Source organism: Ursus americanus, chromosome 22 (assembly GCF_024610735.1).
Source record: "Ursus americanus isolate L20-20 chromosome 22, mUrsAme1.1.p, whole genome shotgun sequence".
In the NCBI taxonomy this organism is placed as follows: domain Eukaryota; kingdom Metazoa; phylum Chordata; class Mammalia; order Carnivora; family Ursidae; genus Ursus; species Ursus americanus.
The window spans coordinates 52,134,805-52,159,502 of NC_142148.1; the positions used below are offsets into that span (position 1 = coordinate 52,134,805).

The following is a 24,698-nucleotide window of genomic DNA, read 5'->3' on the forward strand; positions in this document are numbered from 1 at the left end:
AACTGATTTTTTTATATTAAAAAAGTAGAACCCAAATAGTGGATGCATGTCAGAAGAGAGGTAGTCAGAATTGTAGCTCTCAACCACGTTTTAAAATTATGTATTAAAAAAATAAAAAATAAAAAGATTGTATATTAAGACAGCCATGAAACATTAGAAGTAGATTTTATAAGCTAAATAATATGTGGGTGAGTAGGTGTTAGGGACCCACAGCAAGGAGAGAAGGAAGGGACTGGAAAGCAGGACAAAGAGGAGTCACAGACTAGACTTTGGAAATAAGCTCAAGCAGACTAACAGTAACTGGTCAGAGATTGTTAGTGTGTGATTAAAAAATAGAGTCCAGCTATCTGCTCTTTATGACAGGTATCTAAAACAGTGATGTTGAAGACATTTTTATGTGACTTACAGGAAGAAATATTTTACCTTAAGATGCGGTACACATATACATGTGCGTGTCTCAGAACTATGTACATATAGGTCTACATATGTACTTCACAAAACCATACCCAGCCTCACTAGAACACTGAATTCTAAGGTTTTCATCCAGAGGCATTCTATTCTGTTTAATTTTATTTAGATAGATGGATGGTGGGCAGGTGGATGGATGGATGGGTGGGTGGGTGGATGCATGGATAGAAGGATGGATGGATGGATGGATGGATGGATGGATGGATGGAAAGATGGATGGATGGGTGGGTGGATGGTGGGTGGATGGGTAGATGGATAGAAAGATGGATGGGTAGTGGGTGGATGGGTAGTTAGAGAAGGGGATGGATGGATAGATAGATGGATAGAAGGATGGATGGATAGAAAGATAGATGGATGGGTGTTTGGAGAGATGGATGGATGGGTGTTGGGTAGATGGATGGATAGAAAGTTGGGTGGATGGATAGATACAGAGAAGGATGGATGGATGGATGGATGGATGGATGGATGGATGGATGGAGAGATGGGTGGATGGATAGATAGGAGAAGGATGGATGGATGAATAGAAGAATTTTCCTACCTACTCACCAGGGGGATGAGGGGATTGGTATTGCTTTATTAATATCCTGTTTTAAAAGTTTCAAGACAGAAAAACATTCTTAGGGATATGGAGAACAACCACATAGTAATAAAAGGCTCATTTCACAAGAATTTATGAAGAGTAGAAATAGATGGAACTATTAAACTTGTAAGTTTCTAAAGACATTTCTCAAAATACATAAAGCAAAAATAGTAATAAAAGATTAAAACTTAGCTCTCCTAATAATTAAAAAGAAAACAAACAATAGTAAACAATTTTTAAATTATGATTTTCACTATCCTTTTTAACATGGAAATACAGAGGCCTGCACATGGCAATGTGTTAATCAGTTTGAAAACACATTCCTAAATAGTTCATGGTTCCAAGTAAAACTCCCAGTTTGCTGAGGGTCTGGCTTGCTGCCTTGTTCTATTCCTCCCATGGGCTCCTCCCCTTCGCCCTCCAGTCCACCTTCCTGTAGGAGCTGATGCTGTCAGTCATTTCTTACCTAACAGTGTTCTGTGCTTCACCTCTTGTGTGCCCAACCCTCCTACTTTACTGACCATTCACTGTCTTCTGCTTAGCATTTAAATTTGGGGGCTGCTCCAGTGACCTTTTTTCCTCGTTCTTTTCTCTGTAGACCTGCGTTTGGCATCGAAATCACACTTTCATTCAATAGACCTACAGGAAACCAATAAACCAGTTTTTGCCTAACCAGACAAAAATCCTAAAAGCTGGTAGCTTGCGGAAGCAGTAATAGAAGGAGTGAAAAGCAGTTATACAAGGATTTTTTAAGGTAGAGCTCATAGGACTTGCTGAAAAGTCTTTAAAAGTATACACATCCAGGGAAATATGTAAATCATTTCTGCAGAGGCTTCCAGTAGTTCCTCATCATCCGTGGAGCCAACTCGAGAGTCTTGATCATCTCTCAACCCCATCTCCTTTTGCTCTCACTCCCCTTCCTGCACTCCGGCGGCTTGCACTCTGACATTTCAGTGTTCCCTTTTCAAAAGTACTGGGTCAGGATCTTCTCTGCCGCCAGCTTTCTTGCCTGGTGAATGGGACAGACTTTTATCTTGGAGAACTTTCCACCTGCTCCACCCTAGCCACATGGCTCTCTTACTGGTTCTTGAACAAGCCAAGTGTGTATTGCTCCTTGGAGTCTTTGTACCTGCTGGGACTCTGGTGAATGTGCTCCCCTGCTGTTTCCAGCATGGCTTGGACCTCCCATCATTTAGGGCGAGTGCTCTGCTCTCCCCTCTTCCTGTGGTCTTCTCCAACCGTTCTGTCTGTAGGGCCCACTGCCGATCCACTGGATGACTTTTCTCCCACAGGGCCTTGGTCTTACTGTCTGATCTGTGCCTCATTTCTAGCTAGTTGTGCCTGGTAAGTAGTAGGCACCCAGTAAAAACTTTTTAAGTGAGAAGTGAATTAGTGGTGATGAGAGTGTCAAGTAAGAGGAAACACAGTATGGTGGAATAGTAACGTGTATTCTTTACTAGTGTGTGTCCGTTGCAGTGTTTTCACACTAATACATGTTGCTTACTATGTGGAGGGTGTTGTGCGAAGCACTTGGCTTACTTTACCAAAATTAATTCTTATTATGATAGTTTTATCAAGTGGGTGGGTACTCACCTTTTTCCACTTTACTTGTGAGAAACCTGCTGTTCTGAGAGGTTTATTAACAGCTTCTTTGACATCCTACAGCTTCCACTGGTGGAGGGTAGAGAGTGGAGTCCATGTACTCAGCTGTTTCTTGTCTACTCCTGTGTAAAACAGGTACGGACAAGAAATGAACGATTGATAGTGTTTTCTCCTCGCTAGCAGGCGTCTTCTCAGTTCATGGGTGGCTTTGTGAGGGCAGCCGCACGCCTGGCTTTAGTTTTGAGAAGTAAGGTCTTAGTCAAAGGACTCACCAGAATAATTGGATGTCAATCTCCATTCTCGGGAGGTTTTTGAACATAGATTTTTTTTTTTTTTTTTTTTTTTGGACTCTCTGCTATAGGCTCTGTTGATATGGTCCAGTAATCCTGAGATAGAAGCGTGCTCTCCTGAGTCCTCAGCTCTTCAAACACCTCTGTGAGCTAGCTTGCAGAACACAGTGGGTTGTAACTGAGGCAGGCAGTGTGACCTCACAGAGGCATCATGACTCGCCACTGGGGAAACGAAAGGGCTGATTTGATGAACGGCTCTCCTTGTGGGAAGAACAACAAAGTTAGATCCTACCTCAAATAATACACAGACACCCATGTGAGATGGATCAAGTGAGAAAAAAGGTTAATGGAAAGTAGAGTTGACTGTGTCTCTGGTCCTGCAGTAGGAAGATTTAATACCCCCAAAGTGTTCACTATCAATGGAAAGAAAGCAGATTTGACTTTATTAAGATAAAGAACTTCTGTATATCAAAAGGTATATTTTTAAAAGTGCAAAAAGCAAGTTGCAAGTGAGAGGTGATATTTGTAACATATGTAATGAACAAAAGACGGTGTCAAGAGTTCTTCCGGTTGATATGAAAATTGCAGACAATTCACTAAATGGGCCAGAAACACGACAGTATCGTCATAAAGAGAACACAAGTCTGGCCAGTAATCATAGGCAGCCACTGTCGGCTTCATTCGCCCATTAGGGAGATGGGCATCTGGGCCGCACGATCCGTCTGCCACTCTCCGCGTGGCCAAAAGTAAGTTGTTGACAGTGGAGAGGCGGTGGCTCCAGCAGGCTCTTGCCTGCACTGCTGGTGAGAAGGTAAATGGGTACAGCCATCTGGTGAACAGCTTGAAAATCGGGCGTTGCCCACTCTATGCACTTCCACTGCAGATTTTGTCCTTGAGAGACTCTTAGGTGTCTGTTCCGGGCTAGAGTTGCAAGAACGTCATGCAAGTGAAAATGGACGAACAGTAGGGATGTGCAGCAGTATGGACGAATCTTAGCTACGTAACTTCGTGGCAGAATTGAGTCTTCCAGGAAAGTGTTGTGAGTACACTAAGTACCACTGAACTGTACACTTTATAAAAAGGCTAATTTTTTGTTATGTGAATTTTACCTTAATTTAAAAAAAAGTAAGTCCCAGAAGATGACATACAGCATGATAAGCTTTTATAAAGTGAAGAAAAAAACCCTAAAAGAATATTGTTGGGAACACATCAGTTAAGTAAGACAATGTGGCTCATGTAAGTAAAGGACCAGAGGGAAGTCATCCAGAGCCTCTCTGGGAGGAGCAGCTTGCCCCCCAAGTCTCCATAAGGGAGACACCCCAGGACGTCACAATACCGTCCTAATCGATACTGCAGCAAACAGTGTCCTGCAGTTTTGAGAGATTTCCACCAGACAGATTTCAACTTCGAAGTTTAGCACTTAGATCTTTCTAATGAACCAAATTTTGGTAATTAAATTTGGGTATCTGGAGTCACCTGTGTAGAGTGGTCTGTTTGGCTTAGTCAGGTATAAATAGACTGTCTGAGCTTTGGGGGAAATGGTCCAGTCCTTTTGATGTCGAATCCAGGGCTTCGAGGGCCAGGTCTGAGACATGGCTCGTGTGGCCTTTGAGGAAGTGTTGTGGGGCTTTGCCGAGCAAGTGCAGAGTACCCTCCTCATTGTTACCAAGACACGGTCCTGCTTAGCGCTGCTCTGTCCCTGCCGTGTAGCAGCCCCTCGCTCTGCAAGGACACCACTGGTTTCAGACCTCGGCAGGAGAAAAAGTCTTTTATAGAGGAAAGGTGCCATTTTTCAAAGATGACAAGTGAAAATGAATAATGATAGTTTAGGAAGCTTTCATTTATGCTTCATGGTTTCCTGTGTTACCTTGAAATGACACTGCCTCTGCTCATGCCTTCATTTAAAAGTAAGTCTTTCATTGTAATCCTGCATTGCTGAGATTTAAAGCAGAAAGACAACAAAGAGAGGAGCGCTCTGACAGGTTTGGAAGTGATACCTTTAAAACGAGGATGGACTTTCAGTTTGCTGGTGTTAAACATGTACTGGATGCTTCTGCACCAGATACGAGCAGCAGGGAGATAGGTCAGTGTCCGTCCGTGTCCGGTGGGTCTGCGGCCACAGATTGGCTCCAGAGAGGCTGGTTGGAGAGCGGTTCTGGTGGGTGTTATGGGTGTTGTTACCACGGTTATGGAACAATCAGTCTGCGAATTTCTTTTGATTCTCAATATGTATCAAAAGTTGGAAGAATAGTTGACAGAAGCCTTGCATACTCTTCACCTCGCTCCCCTAAAATGTTGAAACTTTCATAAACATAGTACGTAATTGAAACCAGGAACTTAACATGGATACAGTGCTATTAACTGATCTACAGATGTTACTCAGATTTCCACAGGTGTCCCACTTACCATCCCTTTCCTGGTCTAGGATACCGTGTGGCTGTTCACGGTCTCCTTAAGTCTTCTCTAATCTGGGACAGTTTCTCAGTCTGTCTATGTCCTTCATGAACTTGACACTTCTGAAGAATCGTGACTGGTTATTTGTACCGTGTCTGCCAATTGGGGTTGGTCTGGGGTTTTTTTCATGGTTATATTGACGTTGCGTGTTGTTGGCAAGAGTACGACAGCCAGGCTGTTGAAGCCGTCACAGCACAGCTTATCGGGAAGTCTGTGATGATGAGGCGACTCCTTTTTACAGGTGATTTGCACTTGGATCACTTGGTTTAAGGTGCTGGCCAGGTTTCTCCACCGTGAAGTTACTGTTTTCTCTTTTGTAATTAGAAGTACGTGCTGGGGGATATATTGAGACTATGCAGGTATTCTGTTTCTCATTGATTTTCACCCATTAATCTCAGTACTATTGATGATTCTTACAGCTATTACTGCTGTAATTTTTGCCTAATGATGAATTTCTATCTCTATCCTTCTTTGAGGATTTTTAAATGGAAGTCTGTTGTAAGAAAGAGTTGTCCAATACCACATTATTTGCAGGACCCATCAAGAAACAACAATATCTGTGTTGTTTCTGGAAATGGTGGTTTGTTTATTTCACTACACACAGACTGGCTAGCTGACCCTTCTCAGTATCAAGGTTAACAGATTCTTTGTCCAAACACTTCCTACTCCACCTCGCCATTAGTTGATTAGCTTATGGATATCTTGATGCTCATTGTTGGTGGTAAGATTGAGGAGGTTAGTGTCAGTGGCCTTAATAGGAAGTTATTTCTTAGAAGAAGCAAAAGGACGATGTATTTGGGGCTTGTTATATTTAGCTGCTATGCAGAAATCCATGGAATGGCAGACAGCAGAATAGTGGAAATGTGTCTCAGGATGCAGCCAGGCTCTTAGAATAGTAACGGAAGGGTAAGGAGAATGGTAAGTTTCATGGACGAGAGGGGAGTGGGGATGTCAGCACTCGTGGACGAATAGGCTGTGGGGGTTGGGTGCTGTGGTTTAAGGACTGAACCAGGGTGATGGAATGCGATTAGATCAGGCAACCTTGGGCAGTTCAGCAGGGCTGTGGGGGGACAGACAAGCCAGACTGTACCGATTGAAGCAGGGACCAGAATCCTTCCCACGATCTGAAGAGCTGGCCTGCCGGCACAAGCGTAAGGTCAGTTCTCTTCCTCTGTTTTTGAGCCACAGGGGCCTTCTCTTAGTTTCATTCTGCTCCGCGGCATTTGTGCATGTACTTGCTGCAGAGGAATCCCTGTCTGCCTCTTCCTACCTGTGGGACCTTGGGCCACTTACCTAAAGCCCTGAAGCGTCTTTCCCATCAGTGAAAACAGGGTGAGATACTAACCTGGTTCATTACTTCTCAGCCAGGGTACTGTGCTCGCCTCCGGGCCTCCTGCTTCTTCCTCTGGGCCCTGTTGTCTGTCCTACACACTGTCACCTGCCTGGTCTGAGAAACGTACATCCTGTGACGACCCTGCTGTGCTCCCAGTGCTCCGAGCTCCGTAGTCAGGACGTGCAGGGCCCTCTGTGATCTGCCACTTCCCGATCCTACCTCTCCCTGCAGCCCTCCTACTCAGTGCTTGCGCTCTGGGCTCGAGCTGCCTTTGCCTTCCCACTCATCCTCTAGCCTCAGGGCTGTCACCCATTCTCTTCCAACAGGTCAGAACTCTTGTCCCTGCACATGACTGAACGACTCCTTTCCTCCCCTCAGATCTTCATTCAGATGTCACTGAATCAGAGTGTCCTCTGCCAGCTGCCCTGTGTGGAATAATGCTTCCTCACTTGTTGTTCACCCTTAACTCGCTTATTTGTCTTTGTCACGCTTCCTGCCACCCCACGGATGTTTGTGTATCTGCTGTCTGACTTTCACCACAAATTGTTTATAAACTTTTAGAGAGCCGGCACTTTGCCTGTTCTGTTCACTGGGTCTTCCCAACCCCGGGAGCTGTACCTAGGATGGGGTTGGTGCTGGAGTCAGTATTTGTGGAGTGACTACTAGGGTGATAAGTAATCCGTGGAGCCCGCGATTATTGTGTGCCGGTGCGTGTGCTCGGTGTTCTGCGCTCCCGACAACCTTGTGAAGACACCAAGGTGCAGAGAGGCGATGGCAGACCGTGGATGGGCCACGGAGCCAGAGTCCCAGCCCAGGCGGTCCCGGTGCAGAGCCCACGTCCTTCCTGCTTCTGTCAGGGCCATGGCTGACTACAAGGAGGCTGTGGGTCACGTCCTCATAACCATCACTGTCAGGCCCTGAGTAGTCATGATGTGTCCGTTGAGGCCATCGTCAGCATCATCAGGGTGCTGGCTGGTCACAGCAGGGATGTGCAGCCAGGCTGCCCAGTGTTTGATCCAGAGTCTGTTTCCTTATCATTAAATGAGATGACATTCCTAGTGAAAGCTTCCTGTGTCCTGTCTGACCCTGAGCGTGCAGCCTCAGGACCGACCGCTACTGCTTGCAGAGCACCGTCTCCTGGCCTGCCAAGCGTGGCTCGGGACCGACCGCTGCTGCTTGCAGAGCACCGTCTCCTGGCCTGCCAGGCGTAGCTCGGGACCAACCGCTGCTGCTTGCAGAGCACCGTCTCCTGGCCTGCCAGGCGTGGCTCGGGACCGACCGCTGCTGCTTGCAGAGCACCGATTCCTGGCCTGCCAAGCGTGGCTCACTGCACTCTGTTCTCTGACAGCTGCGTGGCTTAGGAGAGAGTGCATGTGAAGTGCCTGGTAAGTCCTCGGTTCAAAATGAACTCTGGTGTGCTTCCACAAATGACCGCCCCATGCAGAATATCTGCAGTAAATTGTTGACCTCGCTCTGAGTAGATGTAGAAGGGAAACTCATTGTTCGGCAGTTGTGTATTTTAATGAAGATGGACACTTAAGACTCTTAGCAGAACTTGTGTGTACCTTGCATTTTTTCCACCCTTAACTGAACCAAAAGAATTGTATTTACTACTTTGTTTGCATGTTTTCCTTGTGAGACTATTACATTTTTTTTTTTAAGATTTTTTTATTTATTTATTCAACAGAGATAGAGACAGCCAGCGAGAGAGGGAACACAAGCAGGGGGAGTGGGAGAGGAAGAAGCAGGCTCATAGTGGAGGAGCCTGATGTGGGGCTCGATCCCATAACACTGGGATCACGCCCTGAGCCGAAGGCAGACGCTTAACCGCTGTGCCACCCAGGCGCCCCTATTACATTTTTTTAAACGTCAGTAATAAAACTTTAGAAAAAATAGATCTTCTTATAACGTTTGGGTAGGCAGATATTTTATAAACAAAACATTAAAAGAATTTCCTAAAAAGGAAACGAATAAATAGGGCTGCATAAAAATTATGAACTTTCTTCCTCAAAAGATAACATTAAAATAAAAAGATTTTTAAAATAAGTTTTGCAAGATACCACCAAGAGAGTGAAAGACAGGTCTTGGAGTGGCAGAAGATAGGAGTCTAACAATGGCCTCGTGCCCTGAATATGTAAGGCATGCCTACAGGTCAGATGGGGGTTGGGGAGGGGGAATGACAACTCTTTAGAAAAAACAGGTGTTTCACAAAAGGAGATTTCCAAAATGGCCAGTCATCAAATGAGGGTGTTCCCAGTCCTCTCTACACTTACTGCCGTAAATATCAGTGACCACGGTGAAAGAGAAATGCCGGGTGGAGGTGGGGGTGGAGAGGATCCAGAACACCCCAGGCTGATGGGACTTTGAATTGGTGTGGCTTCTTCAGCTCCCGGATAGTTGACGTCTGCTAACGCAGGTGTGTGTGTGTGTGTGTGTGTGTGTGTGTGTGTGTGTGTGTGTGTGTGATAAGTTCATGAAATTGAAGAGACTTGTTCTTGTTCTTTTGCGCATAGTCCTGCAAGAAATACTACTGATGAGTTGGGCTACATTACTGGACTGAATAATGATCCCTCTAATCCTGCTTTTAATTTCTCATGCGGAGTGTTGTGATTTTGTGTATGATTCTTTAAGATTTTGTTTTTGTAAAATTCCTACATGTGGAGGGGAAATTCTATATCTGAGCAAATCATTCCAAAAATATCCTCACGTGTCGGTAAGAAACTTGAAACCCAGAGGTAGGTGGGAAGAAAGCTCTTGCTGAATACTCATCAACCAATGAACATGGCAAAGAGGAGCCCCAGGCCGGTGTTGTCCCAAGGGCCAGAGGGAGCTCTGTGGAGGCTCTGCAGATGGTTGTACTTTCCCTGCAAACACGCATGGCATGAACGTGTGATTGAGGTTTTTATGACGTAAGAGGAAAAAGTTGGCTGGGGAGGGGAATAAGGGGAAAGCAAGGGATGACGCTGGTACAGCACCCTGGTGGTGGCCACTGTGGTGAGTGAGAAGGGAGGGGAAGTACAAACAAGAAAGCAGGTGCAAGTGCGGAAGAAGACGGCAGAGAGAGACCAGAGGCCGGGCAACGATTAGCAGCCCTGAGCTACAACCGGGGCTGGCTCTGCCCCCCCAGGGGCATTGTCCGGAGACATTTTTGGTCGTCACAACTGGAGAGAGGGCAATGCTGCTGGCCTCTAGTGGGTAGTAGCCAGTGATTATCCTACAGGCATAGGACAGGGCCTGCACTCGCCCACGACAGGGAACATCAGGCCTCAAATGTTAGTCGTGCTGCTGTGGAGAAGCTCTGACAGAGGAAACAGAACCCGCGGTGCAGCGGAGAAGACAGCAGACCTGTGGTGTGGGCTGGAGCCACTGGCCACCTGCATCTTGGTACCGGTGCCCTGGGAGACAGAGCCTGGCTCTTTTGTGGGTGTGTGCATGTGATGGGGACTAGCTGTTGAGTCTGGGCACACGCACAGAAGGTGAGGCCCCTGAATGGCAGAGACCTGTGATCCGTGGGGAGAAGGGGAGGAGCCCTGTGCACACACGTGACCGGTGCATGCGCAGTATGAAGAGCTTTCCGAGGAGGGGCAAGACTTCTAGATAGCGATGAACCCTTTCACTTCTGAGACTGTCATTAAGGAAAAATCAACCAACAATGAAAGTCCCAGTGTAATCCACAGCAATCTGGAGGTGTTCACGTATTTTGTATTTTAGTGAATAAAAAGGTTGAACTTAAGAAAATATTAGTGTAATATTCTCACTCCCTGACTGTGTCTTCTCTGTCTCATTTCCTGGCCTCTGTTTTCTTTGACCCCAGATTCCAAGAATTGACCAAGTTCTGGGCTTGAGCCTCTTCGTTGTAAGTCCACACTTGCTTCCTTCGGGCTCGGAGCCAGCAGCCATGTGGCGTGAGACTCTCACTCAAGCTTTTTGTCTGGACCTTGCTTCTTGTTTGCACACTTGCCTTTTAAAATGCCCCCTGGTGACCTTGTCTGACTTTCTAGTGGTGTCTTGATGATGACGAGGCCAGAGCTGAGCTTATTTTCTTCCCTAACATCAGCTTCTCCTCATGACTTGACCACTTGTTTAACGGGGCTCGTGTCCTTGTGTGCGTATTAATTTCAGCCCTCCCGTGCTTCTTGTCTCCAGCTCCTCCAGTGAGCCATCCCTGGACAAGCCATGCAGGGGGCTTTCGCACTCCTGCTCCCTCCTTTTCCTTTGGCCGTGGTTAGCAGCATGCTCCCTGGAGCCCCGCACCTGCTGTGTCATCCCTTTCTAGCCTATACTGTATATGTCATGCTGACAAAACATTGTTTTATCATAATAGTCCAGGACTTAAAAATCTACCCGAGTCTGTCCGTTAACGTTGCCCTGTTGCGTTCCTGTTGTACCCACGGAAGGTACTTCTAACCATTTAATTTGAGTTCAAGTGATTACGGTCATATAATTGAAGATAGAGGTCATATTCTTTATAGAGTAAAGGACTAGATCATAGTATTTCAGGCTTTGTTGATCACACGGACTCTGTTACAGCTATTTAGCTCTGTCTTTGTAGTGAGAAAGGAGACATGGACAGCACATAACGAAGAAGCGTGGCTGCGTTCCCGGGGAACTTTATTTAGGAAAGTCACTTGGCAGGCTGGATTTGGATGACAGGCCATACTTTGCAGGCCCTGATCTGTAGCAATGTTTTAAGCTCTTGGACGCCAGTGCTTACTGTAAGACTAGATATGATTGACAAAGCTTGTAAATTTTGCACGTGAGATAATGCTAAACTGATGTGGTTTTACCTTTATTGGGTAAACTGTTAATTTATTATATGGAAAGTTTTGTCTGCATCCATTATTGACATTGCACCGCTGGCAAGAGGGTGCTCTAAATTCTGCATTCCATTTAGTCCTCACTCCAATCTAAATTCAGTTCTGAAGTAGCTTGGGCCAAGTAGGTAACTGCAGACTTCTCATGACCGAACTTCTTTTTTTTTTTTTTTTTTTTTTTAATGATTTTTTATTATATTATGTTAGTCACCATACAGTACATCCCCGGTTTCCGATGTAAGGCTCGATGATTCATTAGTTGTGTATAACACCCAGTGCACCATGCAATACGTGCCCTCCTTACTACCCATCACCGGTCTATCCCATTCCCCCACCCCCCTCCCCTCTGAAGTCCTCAGTTTGTTTCTCATAGTCCATAGTCTCTCATGTTTCATTCCCCCTTCTGATTACCCCCCCTTTCTTTATCCCTTTCTTCCCCTACCGATCATCCTAGTTCTTATGTTCCATAGATGAGAGAAATCATATGATAGTTGTCTTTCTCTGCTGGACTTATTTCACTTAGCATTATCTCCTCCAGTGCTGTCCATGTTGTAGCAAATGTTGAGAACTCGTTCTTTCTGATAGCTGAGTAATATTCCATTGTATATATGGACCACAACTTCTTAATCCAGTCATCTGTTGAAGGGCATCTCGGCTCCTTCCACGATTTAGCTATTGTGGACATTGCTGCTATGAACATTGGGGTGCATATGGCCCTTCTCTTCACTACGTCTGTATCTTTGGGGTAAATACCCAGTAGTGCAATGGCTGGATTATAGGGTAGCTCAATTTTTAACTTTTTAAGGGACCTCCACACTGTTTTCCAGAGTGGCTGTACCAACTTGCATTCCCACCAACAATGTAGGAGGGATCCCCTTTCTCCACATCCTCTCCAACAATTGTTGTTTCTTGCCTTGTCTATTTTTGCCATTCCAACTGGCGTAAGGTGGTATCTCAGTGTGGTTTTGATTTGAATTTCCCTGATGGCTAATGATTTTGAACATTTTTTCATGTGTCTGTTAGCCATTTGTATTCATGACCGAACTTCTGAGACATCTTTGTGCCGTGAAGGCAAAAAACATTTTATTTACACCTTCTCATTATTCTTCATCAAATCTAATTTGAAAGCATATATGTGAAATTTAAACTGTAAGGGTTGTGCATGTGAAAATACGAAGTAGAGATTCTTGAAGGGGCATGGGTTTTAACATTTGCATTCTATTGCCCTCTTGTGGTCAATGATGTATTGTTCTTTTTTGGGGGGGGGCGGGATTTTTTTGTCTGTTCTTTTTTTTTAAATTAATAATATTTTTTTATTCTATTATGTTAGTCACCATACAGTACATCCCTAGTTTTTGATGTAAAGTTCCATGACTCATTACTTGCGTATAACACCCAGTGCACCATGCAATACGTGCCCTCCTTAATACCCATCACCAGTCTATCCCATTCCCCCACCCCCCTCCCCTCTGAAGCCCTCCGTTTGTTTCCCAGAGTCCATAGTCTCTTGTGGTTCATATCGCCTTCTGTTTACCCCCCCTTTCTTCTTCCCTTTCTTCTCCTACCGATCTTCCTGCTTCTTATGTTCCATAAATGAGTGAAACCATATGATAATTGTCTTTCTCTTTATTGTTCTTTTCAGGATGGCAAAATGTGACTTGTTTCCTAGTGATTTCGTTTTCAATTTTAAAGTGTTCAGAGACTATTTAATATTTAGGCCTAAAGGCCATTAAGGTTTAAAATGTGCATTCAGCAAGCTCATGTTCTCAGTGAGGGAGGTAAGATGTGTGTGTATGCACCAGAGAACAGTGCATGATGGAAGAAGGTCAGATGTCCATGGGTGTGGTGTCGAAATAAATGCTGACAAGGGGCCCCGAGCGCAGAGAGGCTCGTGGCAGGGGCTAACTGTGCAAGTGTCCTTGGCCTGGATGGTTCGGTAGGTTGCAGACAGTGGAAACAGATGGTAAGTGAGGGGAGACGAGGTTCAGTGGTGCTCAGGGCAGCCTCAGTTTACTGCTGCCCCCAGCAGGCAGGCTAGCAGTGAGTGGTAGAAGCTTCAGGTGGGGCAGTTCTGGTCTCGGGGTCACTCCGCTGGAAACTTGTCTTCTTACCAGTGTTTTTCTTACCTGTTGTGACCATTTGTAGGTCATGAAGTCAACGTATCAAAAGCCAGTCTTTTGGGGCGCTTGGGTGGCTCAGATGGTTAAGCGTCTGCCTTCGGCTCAGGTCATGATCTCCAGGTCCTGGGATCAAGCCCCACACTGGGCTCCCAGCTCAGCGAGGAGTCTGCTTCTCCCTCTCTCTCTCCCCCTGCTTGTGCTCTGTCTCTCTCTCCCAGATGAATAAATACAATCTTTAAAAAAAAGGCCAGTATTGTTTTAAAATAATGGAATAGAATAGAATAGGATGGACTGAAACATTTCAGAGTACACTGCATATTCTAAGGATTAGTATTTCTTTGTAAACCTTCTAAAACAACATTTATTATCCAAATGCATATATGTTTCCGTAAAATGTCTTACTTAGGTTACGGGTCTGAAAAGTTCAAAGCACTGCTCTAAAGGTTATTTGTCGATTGTGTTGTTTTGTTGGTGTTGGTTTTGTTTTAAAAAATAACTTTATGTTTTAAAAAGTGAATGTTCATTAGACAAATAGAGTCCCAAGCCAATCACTCAAAATACTGCCATTAAGCAACCACTGTTGATGTTTGTAGAGTATCATTCCAGGTATTCCTACGTGTGTCTATTTGACTGCTGGCCTGGCTAGCTAGAGAAGCAAATAAGAGCCTGGCAGAGAGGAGATGGGTAAGGCAGGATATAAACAGAGAGCAGCCTGGCAGACAGACAGGAAGGCTTACAGAGGAGCTGATGGACGTAAACTAACTCATCTAACACAAAGCCTTACTTATAATAAAGTGTTAAATATCTCATGTAATTTATTGGATACCATACTAGAAGTGAAAAAGAGAATGGTTATATGGGTACAAAACGGTAGTAAGTGTATCAGGTGTTTATCCTTGCGATCCCAGGGCTGACTGAGAGCTGTACCACTACCACCGCCAAGCGCCACAAGAGAGTGTCATACTACATATCCCTAGCCCAGGAAAAGATCAAAATTCAAAGTACAGTTTCTACTGACTATGCGTGACTTTCGCACTGTCATAACGTTGAAAACTTCTGAGTTGAACTGTCCTAAGTTGAGGACCATCTGTATTTGAATTCCATATTATGAATATATTATTTATATGTGTACACATATATTATCTCTTTCATATTTATTATTTTACCCAGTTTTATTCTTATATATATATATTCATATATATATTTTATCCAATTAGAGTTATCCAAATAATTACCTGTTTATTGCACTTTTATCTCTTCCTAAATCTCTGATCCAGAATTATTTTCCTTCTGCCTAAAGAATAACTTTTAGTATTTCCCTTAGGTCAGATCTCCTGGTAAAAGTTTTTCTCATTTCTGTATCTGAAAATTTCTCTATTTTGCTTTTGGTTTGGAAGTGCAGTTTTTCTGGATATTGAATTCTACCCAGGCATCTGTTCTCTCTTTGCGCATTGAATATTTGTTGCATTGTCTTTGAGAAGTCATGTGAGGTCACGTGGTTGCTCCTTTGGAGGAAATGTCTCTTTTTTCCTCTGGAAGCTTGTAAGATTTTCTGATTGTTCTTGGTTTTCAGCACTTTTACTGTAAGGTACTCTGTATTTACCCTGCTTGTTTGTGATTCTTGAGTGTGTGGATTGACATCTTTTACCAATTTTGGCAAAATTCTCGGGCATTCTCTCCTCAAATATCATTTCTGCCCTCTTTTGCTAATCTTCTTTCCTTGTGCCTCTGCAGCCAAGTATAGGAGCAGCTCTTCATTGTGTTCTCTCTCTTGCCTTCCTTTCTGAGTAGGCCGTCCTTTCGTCTCACCGTGCTTCACTCTGGGTGTTTCCTTTGGTTTTTTCATCCTGTTTTCAGCCATGTCCATTCTGTTGTCAATCCATACCCACTGAGTTTTTCATTTTGGTTATTTTATTTTTCAATTCCATTTCCATTTCTTTTTGAAACTTTCTTTATCCTGATCTCCTATGTCTTTAAAGTATTGTCTGGTTTTTATTGTGGTGTTGTTAATGTTGACTTCTTTTCTCATATTTCTGATTTTTAATGAATATGCTACATATCATATTAACCAGACAGTTTGTACAAATCATTTGGGTTTTACTGTGACCTTATTTTCCTACAGAGAACATTTCTCTTTGCTTCTTAGGAGGAGGATAACATGATATACCTTTGATTTTGGATTTGGATTACCTCATTGTCTACATTTGTCCAAACTCATCACATGGTCCACTTAACATTTGTGCATTTCCTGATTTATAAATTTTATGTAAAGTACCATAAAGAAATTTTGAACTCTAAGGAAGTGATATGCATGTTGAAATGTTTAGGGGTGAAATGTACTGATGTTTGCAGATTTCTTTGCAATGCATCAAAAATAAAATGGGTTGAAAGAAGGATAAATAGGGGTGGGTTGATAGGTATGTGGTAAGCAAATCTAGCAAATGCTAATGGTAGAATCTAGGCGGCAGTACATGGTATTCACTTTAAAGTATTTCTACTTTATTATATGTGTGAAAATATTTGTAATACAATTTGGAACAACATTAGAGTGGGACACCATTGTAGTTTGTCATACTCTTCTTTGTCTTTATTGATCTTTCTTGAGATACATGTCAGAATATTTGTTACATTGATATGTTACCTTCTTGTTATAACACAGACTCCTCTATTCTGCAATTTGATGTGACATCGATGGAAATGTATATATTGCATGAATCCTTGTTACACTAAAGTCTGCCTGTCATTGGATCCTGTAGCATAAACATTAAGGACAGTATGAAATCTCTGAATCTTGAGATTTCAAGACCTAGAATCATCGCTAACTTACTTTGTAACCTTGGGAAAATATCTCATGTGTTCTGAGCCTCAGCTTAATTTTTCATCTATGGAATGAAAACACTTCTGTAGTATTGAGTTCCTCTCCTTTGTGTTTACCCCTCAGTCAGAAATATTCCTTAGAGCTAATACTCAAAAGGCAAATACATTTCTCCTTTACCGTTTTGTTTATATGTTTGGACTCTTACATTAAATCAGAAGTCTTACATGCATATGTGTAAAGAGAGTCTGTAATGTTCAAAAGTTCATGGGGTGCTGTGTGGCTCAGTCGGCTAAAGTCTGACTCTTGGTTTTGGCTCAGGCAGTGATCTCAGCATCATGGTATTGAGCCCCGTGTCAGGCTTTGTGCTCAGTGCTGGAGTCTGCTTGCTCTCTCCCTCATCCTCTGCCCTTCCCCTGCTGGGCACATGCTCTCTCTCTCTCTCTCTCAAATAAATGTGAGAAATCGGAAAAAAGAAAGTTCACATCAATGTGCACAGTGCTACAGCTGGCCAGAGGCTCTCTTTCATGTGTTTTCTGCGAGCGGCATTCACTAGCATACCAGTGAGCACAGACACCTGAGTACAGTCTTGACTCATTGGTATGCTGGTGAATGTGGGCTCCCAGAAAGGGATGGTAAGGTGAAAGGGAGGGGCGAAAAAGAAGGAAGGAAGAGAAAGACAAAGGGGAAGAAAAAAGAACGGCTCCAGTTATTAGCCAACTTCTGTGGTGTAAATAATCCTTCCGTCACCAGCACGACATCCCTGCACATGGAGTTAGCGGAGGAGTGACAGTTGGCTGCAGCTGGCTGCAGTAGTCTGTCTGTTGTCTTATACTCAGTTTCTAATTCATTGGGCTGTACAACTGTTATGGTTTATGTAGCCACTTAAAGTATCTGTGTAGGCGTGCGTGTTGGCTAGTTTTGTGAAAAAAATATTCAGAATACAGAAGTTATTTGTAAATTGCATGACATTTTCTGGCCCAATTGAAAATGCCTTTTTTCTTCAGCAAGTTTGGTGTGCACAAAAATATCTGGCTCCGTCTGTTTCAGAGGAAAGTCTGAACTTGGTGGTGGTGATTAGAAATGTCTGTTATGCGTCTGTTACAGTGATCTGAGCAGGTGTGGAGTTAAAGGGAGTCTTCTCTTTTTATTTTAGGCGTTTTTGTTGCCTTCCTGTGACATCGCTGTAACAAGGAAGGTAGTTCCAGTGTACAGAAAGTGGATCCTCCAGGACAAACCTGTGTTCATGGAAGAACCAGATAAAAAAGAAGCTGCCCTAGAAGATGCTGAAAAATTAGGATTTTCAGAGACTGACAGCAAAGAGGTAATACGTTGTCGCTTGTTTCAGCTGGGAGTACACGTATTTTAGCAAAGTCTACCCGATCGGGCGAGGGTGCCAGTCAGTGGGGCACAGGCCAGCGGGGCTCTTTTATCGTAGTTGCTGCTCTCCAGTTGCTGAGTTCCGTGAGGACCTGCTTCAGTGAGGCTGCTTCTGGGCTGTCTTCAGGATCATTGGTCACTCCTTCCCCTCAGGCTAGGTCTGGCTGTGCATGGCAGCTTCGTCATTCACTGTGGCGGCAGAGTTGTTTTATGAACCATCGTATGTTCACACGTCTGCGTATGAGACTAAAAATGTCACTGCCGTATTGGTATTGACATGTTTAAACAAATAGCATTTGAGAAACTAAATTTAGAATGTTTTGGCAGTCTTGTCTTGTGCAGTGGCCTGCCCAGAGCAGCCGAAAGGACTAACCCAATAATGAGTGCTATCTCCTCTCTTAAGAAGCCTCACTTCAGGGCTGGGTGCTGTCCTCAGAGTGAGTGCTGCTGGAATGGAACTTTTCGTCCTGGTTAGGTAAAGCTAGAGGCTGGAAAAACCTAAAACGACACAGTGGGATCTCTTCCTGAAACAAAATATCTGTCATGTTTCTATTTCTGGCATGCTGTTTTGAAACTAGTCTGAGTAATTATTTTTTTTAAAGATTTTTATTTATTTATGCGACAGAGAGACAGCCAGCGAGAGAGGGAACATAGCAGGGGAGTGGGAGAGGAAGAAGCAGGCTCCCAGCGGAGGAGCCCAATGTGGGACTCGATCCCGGAACACCGGGATCACGCCCTGAGCCTAAGGCAGACACTTAAGCACTATGCTACCCAGGCGCCCCTGAGAAATTATTTCTAAAAGTGGGTGTTGCAGCAATTAACAACAAACATTTAAGACTATTTGTAATCAAAGGCATATCACTTTTAAATATCTATATTAATTCCATAATTTTTGATTTTTTAATATTGGTGAAATCATTTTAATAACTGGTCATGAGGTCAAAACGAATAGATAAGCAAATGGAATTTATCACACATTTTAAAGATCTGTTTTAGAGACTCATTCAGTCACTGGACCTGTGTTTATTTCTTCAGCACATACTAAACACTAGGCACTGTTTGAGGTGCTGGAGGTGGTGAACAAAATGGAAAAAAGACTCGCCCTTCTAAAACCTCTATTCTCATGAATTTTAGTAAGTGTAAGGAATTAAATATGTGAACATGTACTTCTTCCCCCTCCGTGAACTGGTTTTTATCTTCTAAAGACCTCATCTGACGGTTCTCGTCATAAGCGATCTTCCAGTTGGGGACGAACATACTCCTTCACGAGTGCAGTGAGCAGAGGATGTGTGACGCAAGAAGAAAATAAGAACGGGAAAGCCGGGGCCCAGGCTATGCTGCAGGTACGTGGCTGGCCGGAAACATAAAGACCTCCGCTTGGAGTCCATTGAACATTTTGTTTATTGTGATAGCATCATTAAAGTACGGGGATATTTGTATCTACCTGTCAGTAAACAGCCCTTAAGTTCTCATTCTGAGTTTTCTTCCTGACCGCTCATCTTCAGTTTGTAAAGATTCTTTTCTAGTCGAAGGAGACCTATGAGCCGGTTGCAGGTTTTTGAGAGGGATTATTACGCAGTGAATGTGAAATGACTGAGATCCAAATCTTAAAAAGCATGTCCTGAACACATATGGGGAGTTAGTCCGTCATCTGGACTCTAATTTGCAAGATAAGCATGGTGATTCTATAATCCCATAAAGAATATTCTTCTTAAAAATTGCCTGTTTGATGATAAATGCTCTACTTTTTAAATCTTTATCTGTATGAATATTTAAATAGAACCAGTGCCATTTGGGAACATTGGAAAGAACAACTTTGGCTGATCACTTAATCTTCCCAGACCTCAGGATTTTACCTCAAAAATGGGGATTGGGAGATTGATTACCTCTTGGCCCCCATCTACGTGGAAGGTTGTTAGGTCTCTAAGTGAAAACACAGAATGCCTCTTTTTCCCCTGCTCCCTGGCGCCCACCCTCTACCCCATATCCACCTGAGGTAGCATAGGCATAGCTTGCCTGTTGCCCAATTTTCAATGACATGCTTTTGTCATCCATCTCTCAGTAGGATTCCTTGTCATGGTATCCTTTTTGCTTTCAGGTTCATTAGCAGTTTAATACTCTGTAACTATTGAATCTTCTCATTTTTCAGTGAAAATCAGCAAATAATTGGAAATCAACTTGAAACAAAATGAAGATGATTTTACTTGAGTAGCTTCAGAGAACTCTGGTGCCAGTTGTTAGGAAAATCTGTGCCCTCACCAGAGAAGTGCATGCCGGAGTCCCTAGCCTGGGTCCCTTGGTATTCCTTGTCCTCCAAGTGGATTGCCATATGCCATCCTCAGCCATCCCACTGCCAGTATCTCCCTAGGTTCAGGAGAGTGTTAATTTGTTTTCTGAAAGGATGAGTTACATCAACTTGGCCAAACCAAGAAAAAATATTTTCCACTTGATTGTAGCATAACAGTGTTCAAAAATGTTTAGTTTGGATTCTAATAGCTGTGTTTGTTCTCTTTGTATCCAGTATCTTTGGTCCTTTCCTTGGTTCATTAGGAAAAAGTGGCCAAGTACAGGTTGAATAAGCTAGTACTCTTCTCCAGTTGCTGTTGAGAGGTACAATTTGGACGTATTAATTTCTTTTTAATTTTTACCTTAACCAGTACTGACATGGTAGTGAGAAAGATTCATGGAGTTGGCGTTTTGATCTTTTTTAAAAAAGAAAATGAGCGGAGAATATAATATATGAAGACTCCTCACTTTTACTTGGGAGTATGCAAAGTTTCCAATTCACATCAAGAAACCAAATACCTTGAGGGAAAGATCTGTCTTGCAGCAGATCGTCTATGCCCTACGTCTTCCAAACACATGGCCGCGAGGGGCAGCTGGGTGGCTCAGTCGGTTAAGCCGCCGACTCTTGATCTCTCAGCTCAGGTCTTGATCTCAGTCAGGGTAGTAAAAAAATAAAATGGCCACTAAAATTATACTACCACTGCTAGAGTTGGTTAGTCAAAAAGTTCTTTGTTTTCCTTTTTCCCACTTGAAAGCTAGGAAAGTCTTCACAATTGCTGTTATCATCTGTTACCAATTATTACAGTGCTTATTTAGTAATTCTTTCTAGAAAAGTAGGCCCTGACACCTTTTTAATCTTGCACAAGATAATCTTAGAGGCTGTCAATATTTAAATTCACCCACTTGACTTTTGAGCATGTTTATTTTAATTTCTTCAGTCCATTTGTGCATCTATTTTAAGATGTTGTGTTGATAGATTTCATTCCCAGGTGAGCCAGAGAATTCTGTTTGTTCCCAGATCCTTTGAATTTGTACTGCTGAACACAAGGGAGACTTAAGAAGGCATAGGATCTAGGTAGATGGTACCCATCCACCTTCATCACCAGACTGACAACTCAGTCTCCTAAACTGAAGGGTCACTGGTGTCGTCTGTGTCAGTAGTAACACAGTGGTAACTTTACTGTAGTGCCCCTAAGCAGTCACTAACGACTACGTAACAGGCCACATCTGTGCGTCTCACCATTTTCTACTGAAACATCCCTGACAGGAATGGACAGTGAACTTGTACCCCAAAGGTCTGAGGTAGAGTGTAGAGCTGTTGGCTGGTCATCTAAGTTTTTTTAAATCTGTTTTTATCTCAAGAATTCACATAGGTTTTATATCCTACTGCCTAATATCGTTCTCCTAGTCAAGGTATATGCACCTGGAAGCTCTGTACTGTTGACCATGTGGCCGTGCCGGTTTCCTGCCTCCCTACAGCTACTGGAGATCTGCGCCCGTGTTGGGTGGTGCTGGCCGTGCTTCCTACCTGCAAAGTTCATGTGCTGGGAGATTCCACAGCAATCAGATGGTTTTTCCCAGCCACTGTCTGACCACTGCTCCTCTTCCTCTCCCCGTCCCCGACCCCAAAATTTCTCACCCAGAAGCAGTGATCCTATCTTACTGTTTTCCCCTTTTCTTTTGAGGTAATGTAAAAAGAAGTCTTCAGAAAGTTTTCTGATTCATAAATTTTCTATAGTTGCACTATTAATTTGTATTAATAATTTTTTTCTAGGAAAGGTCTTTCAAGTGTGTCAGGTGATTCTAAGAGAAGCATTTTAAAGAATCTTGAGTATCTGTTGGTACCACTTGCCTTAGTTGAAATGACTCCAAGGTGATTGTTTAGTAGAGGGAAATTAATATCATTATCTTTAAGAAAAATTTGTTCAGATTTATGTGTTTAGTTACATTTATATGTTTACTGTAAAATTTGTTGATTTCAAGGTATTTTTGACCAATGCAGCAAACGTCTTTTTGTTGGAACCATGTCCTGAAGTTCCCATGCTCTTAAGAGAACAAGCTGATGCCTGTAAAGCTGTTTTGATTATTCGTAGGCGCATGATAATGGAGCTTACAATGAATAAAAAGACATGGTAAGTTTATTTCAAATTCATTAATTCTGTAAAACATGTTTCTGTTTTTCAACATAATAATTAGAACGTCAAAGCCTCCACTTACTGATGGCTTTACAAAGTGAACAGTAAGATGATAATCAATCTTCTGTAAGAGTTTCTGTGAATTATGAAGAAGGTAAGTATCCAGCACTTTGATAGTTTATTTTTATTATTGGCTTTAAAAATGTTACTGAATGAAAAGTAGTCATATTACTTAATAGTAGATTTTTCCATTTTAAATTGTCATCAGACTGCTTTGTGGAAAAGCAATGCAACTGGTGTTTTCTATCCTTCTTCATAAGCCCAGGAGCGGTTGTTAATTGCTCTGAAATGCTGTTAACTGATTTTTATTGCTTCCAATTTGAAGCTTTGAATTCACTTTGGTAAACCAATTATCTGAAATGACAGACTGTCAGAATGACCGAATAATAGTACCGTCAAACATATAGTGGCGTCATGAAAATGTGCTTATGCGAAATGTTTTCGTTTTTCTCCTTTGTTTTTGTTTGGTGTCTCTGTATTTATAATACCCCGAAAGTACACAGTGCTGTGGGTTTTTCCCACGCCCCCGTCCCATGATGAGCGCATCACTCCAGCTTAGGAGGTGCTTTCAGACGTTGTCAGCAACAGAGACCTCAGAGCCACTCTGTAACCCTCTTTCTTCATGCCCCTCAGTTCTAGTTGTAAAATGCCTCTCCAGCCCGTCCTTTACGTGTTCCTCCCACCCATCGCTGCCCTGGGGCGGCCTGGCTGGGTCAGCCCTGCTGTCAGTGGGCTTTGGCCTCTGTGCTCAGTGCTCAGGGCTGCTGCAAACCAGCTCTGGTGGCCACTTCCCTCCTGGAAGTCCTCAGTGGGGCCCCGTTACCACACCTGTGTTCTGGATGCTTTTTCTTTTCTTTTTTTTTTTTTTAGTTTTAGTTTTATATATTTATTTAACACAGATAGAGACAGCCAGCGAGAGAGGGAACACAAGCAGGGGGAGTGGGAGAGGAAGAAGCAGGCTCACAATGGAGGAGCCCGATGCGGGGCTCGATCCCATAATGCTGGGATCACGCCCTGAGCTGAAGGCAGACGCCTAACCGCTGTGCCACCCAGGTGTCCCCTGGATGCTTTTTCTGGATGTCCTTGAGTCAGCACTAAAGGGAAAGCTCTGTGTGCACCTGCTGGAAAGCATAGAAATGAGGCAGGACTGACCTGGCAGGGGCCCCTAGGGCTGTGGAGTCCAGCCTTTTCCTTTCTCCCATGAAGGGAGGGTGGGCCCAAAGGAATCCCATCAGGTAGCAAGTTCACTGGTACAGAAACCACAGGAATCAAAATGATTATTTTAGGATGTAAATTCCAGGGGCGCCTGGGCGGATCAGTCGTTGGGCATCTGCCTTCGGCTCAGGGCGTGATCCCGGTGTTCAGGGATCAAGCCCCGCATCAGGCTCCTCTGATGGGAGCCTGCTTCTTCCTCTTCCACTCCCCCTGCTTGTGTTCCCTCTCTCGCTGGCTGTCTCTCTCTCTGTCAAATAAATAAATAAAATCTTTAAAAAAAAAAAAAAAAGAAGTAGAATAGTTGTTATACCGAGAGTTTTGTCTTCTCCCAAGTTACAGCCGGGACCAGCTGCAGACACCAGGGGATTTTGAACCAGTAGCTTTGTTCATGATAATAGCTGATTTCTCCGTAGCTCAGATCCTGATTACAGTTGATCAAATAAATTTTGAGACGCTAAAAGAAAATCAAGATCAAGTGCTTTTTATTTTAAAGTTCATTTTATTCCTAGTAATTTAAAATATTTTGTTAAAACTCATTCTTCTTCCAAATGAGGGTGATTCAGTTCTCTTGTTGGCTTGTTGGTTTTAGACACTCATGGTGGCGTGGATCCGAGCAAACCTGTGTGTGTACATTTCTCAAGAGCTCTGGGATGACTTCCTCGGTGTGCTGTCCTCCCTCACGGAATGGGAAGAACTCATAAACGAGTGGGCCAACGTCATGGACTCCTAGACAGCAGTGCTGGCGAGAACTGTTACGGAGTTGAGATGACAAACCTACCTCTAGACAAACTAAGTGAACAAAAGGAAAAGAAGCAGCGAGACAAAGGTACTTCTACTCTTACAGAGAAATACCAGATGTCTGAGATGGAGGCGGAGTGTGTCTATACATATAGGCAATTAATGCATGGAATTTTGGAATAAACCATACAGGCCGTGTCTTTTTAATGGTGGTGTCGGATGGTGTTTCATAGCACTCTGTCCTCGTAGTAAGGATGATGAATTTATGAAGGGGCTGTGGAGGAAGAAAGAAGATGAAGGGGAGTAGCAGTAGTAGCAACAGGAATAATAATAATGGCTCGTGCTTGTATGTATTCTCTCTCTTCGCCCTCTTGGTAACTTCTGAGTTACTATCCAGGTATCACAGAC

At 43.4% G+C, this 24,698-nt stretch overlaps 1 protein-coding gene across 2 annotated transcripts in view; it reads left to right on the forward strand.

The window, feature by feature from the left end:
* The window catches only part of LOC148108162 (focal adhesion kinase 1-like), a 79,575-nt gene that overhangs the window by 51,744 nt on the left and 3,133 nt on the right, over window positions 1-24,698 (forward strand). The window contains exons 5-8 of one of the 2 annotated variants that reach the window (XR_015721159.1): window positions 17,633-17,800; window positions 19,062-19,199; window positions 22,126-22,274; window positions 24,142-24,378. The gene's annotated coding sequence lies outside the window, so the exon portion shown is untranslated. Of the gene's footprint in view, window positions 1-17,632; window positions 19,200-22,125; window positions 22,275-24,141; window positions 24,379-24,698 lie in introns of both variants that reach the window. The other variant, XR_015721158.1, reaches the window with a different exon arrangement.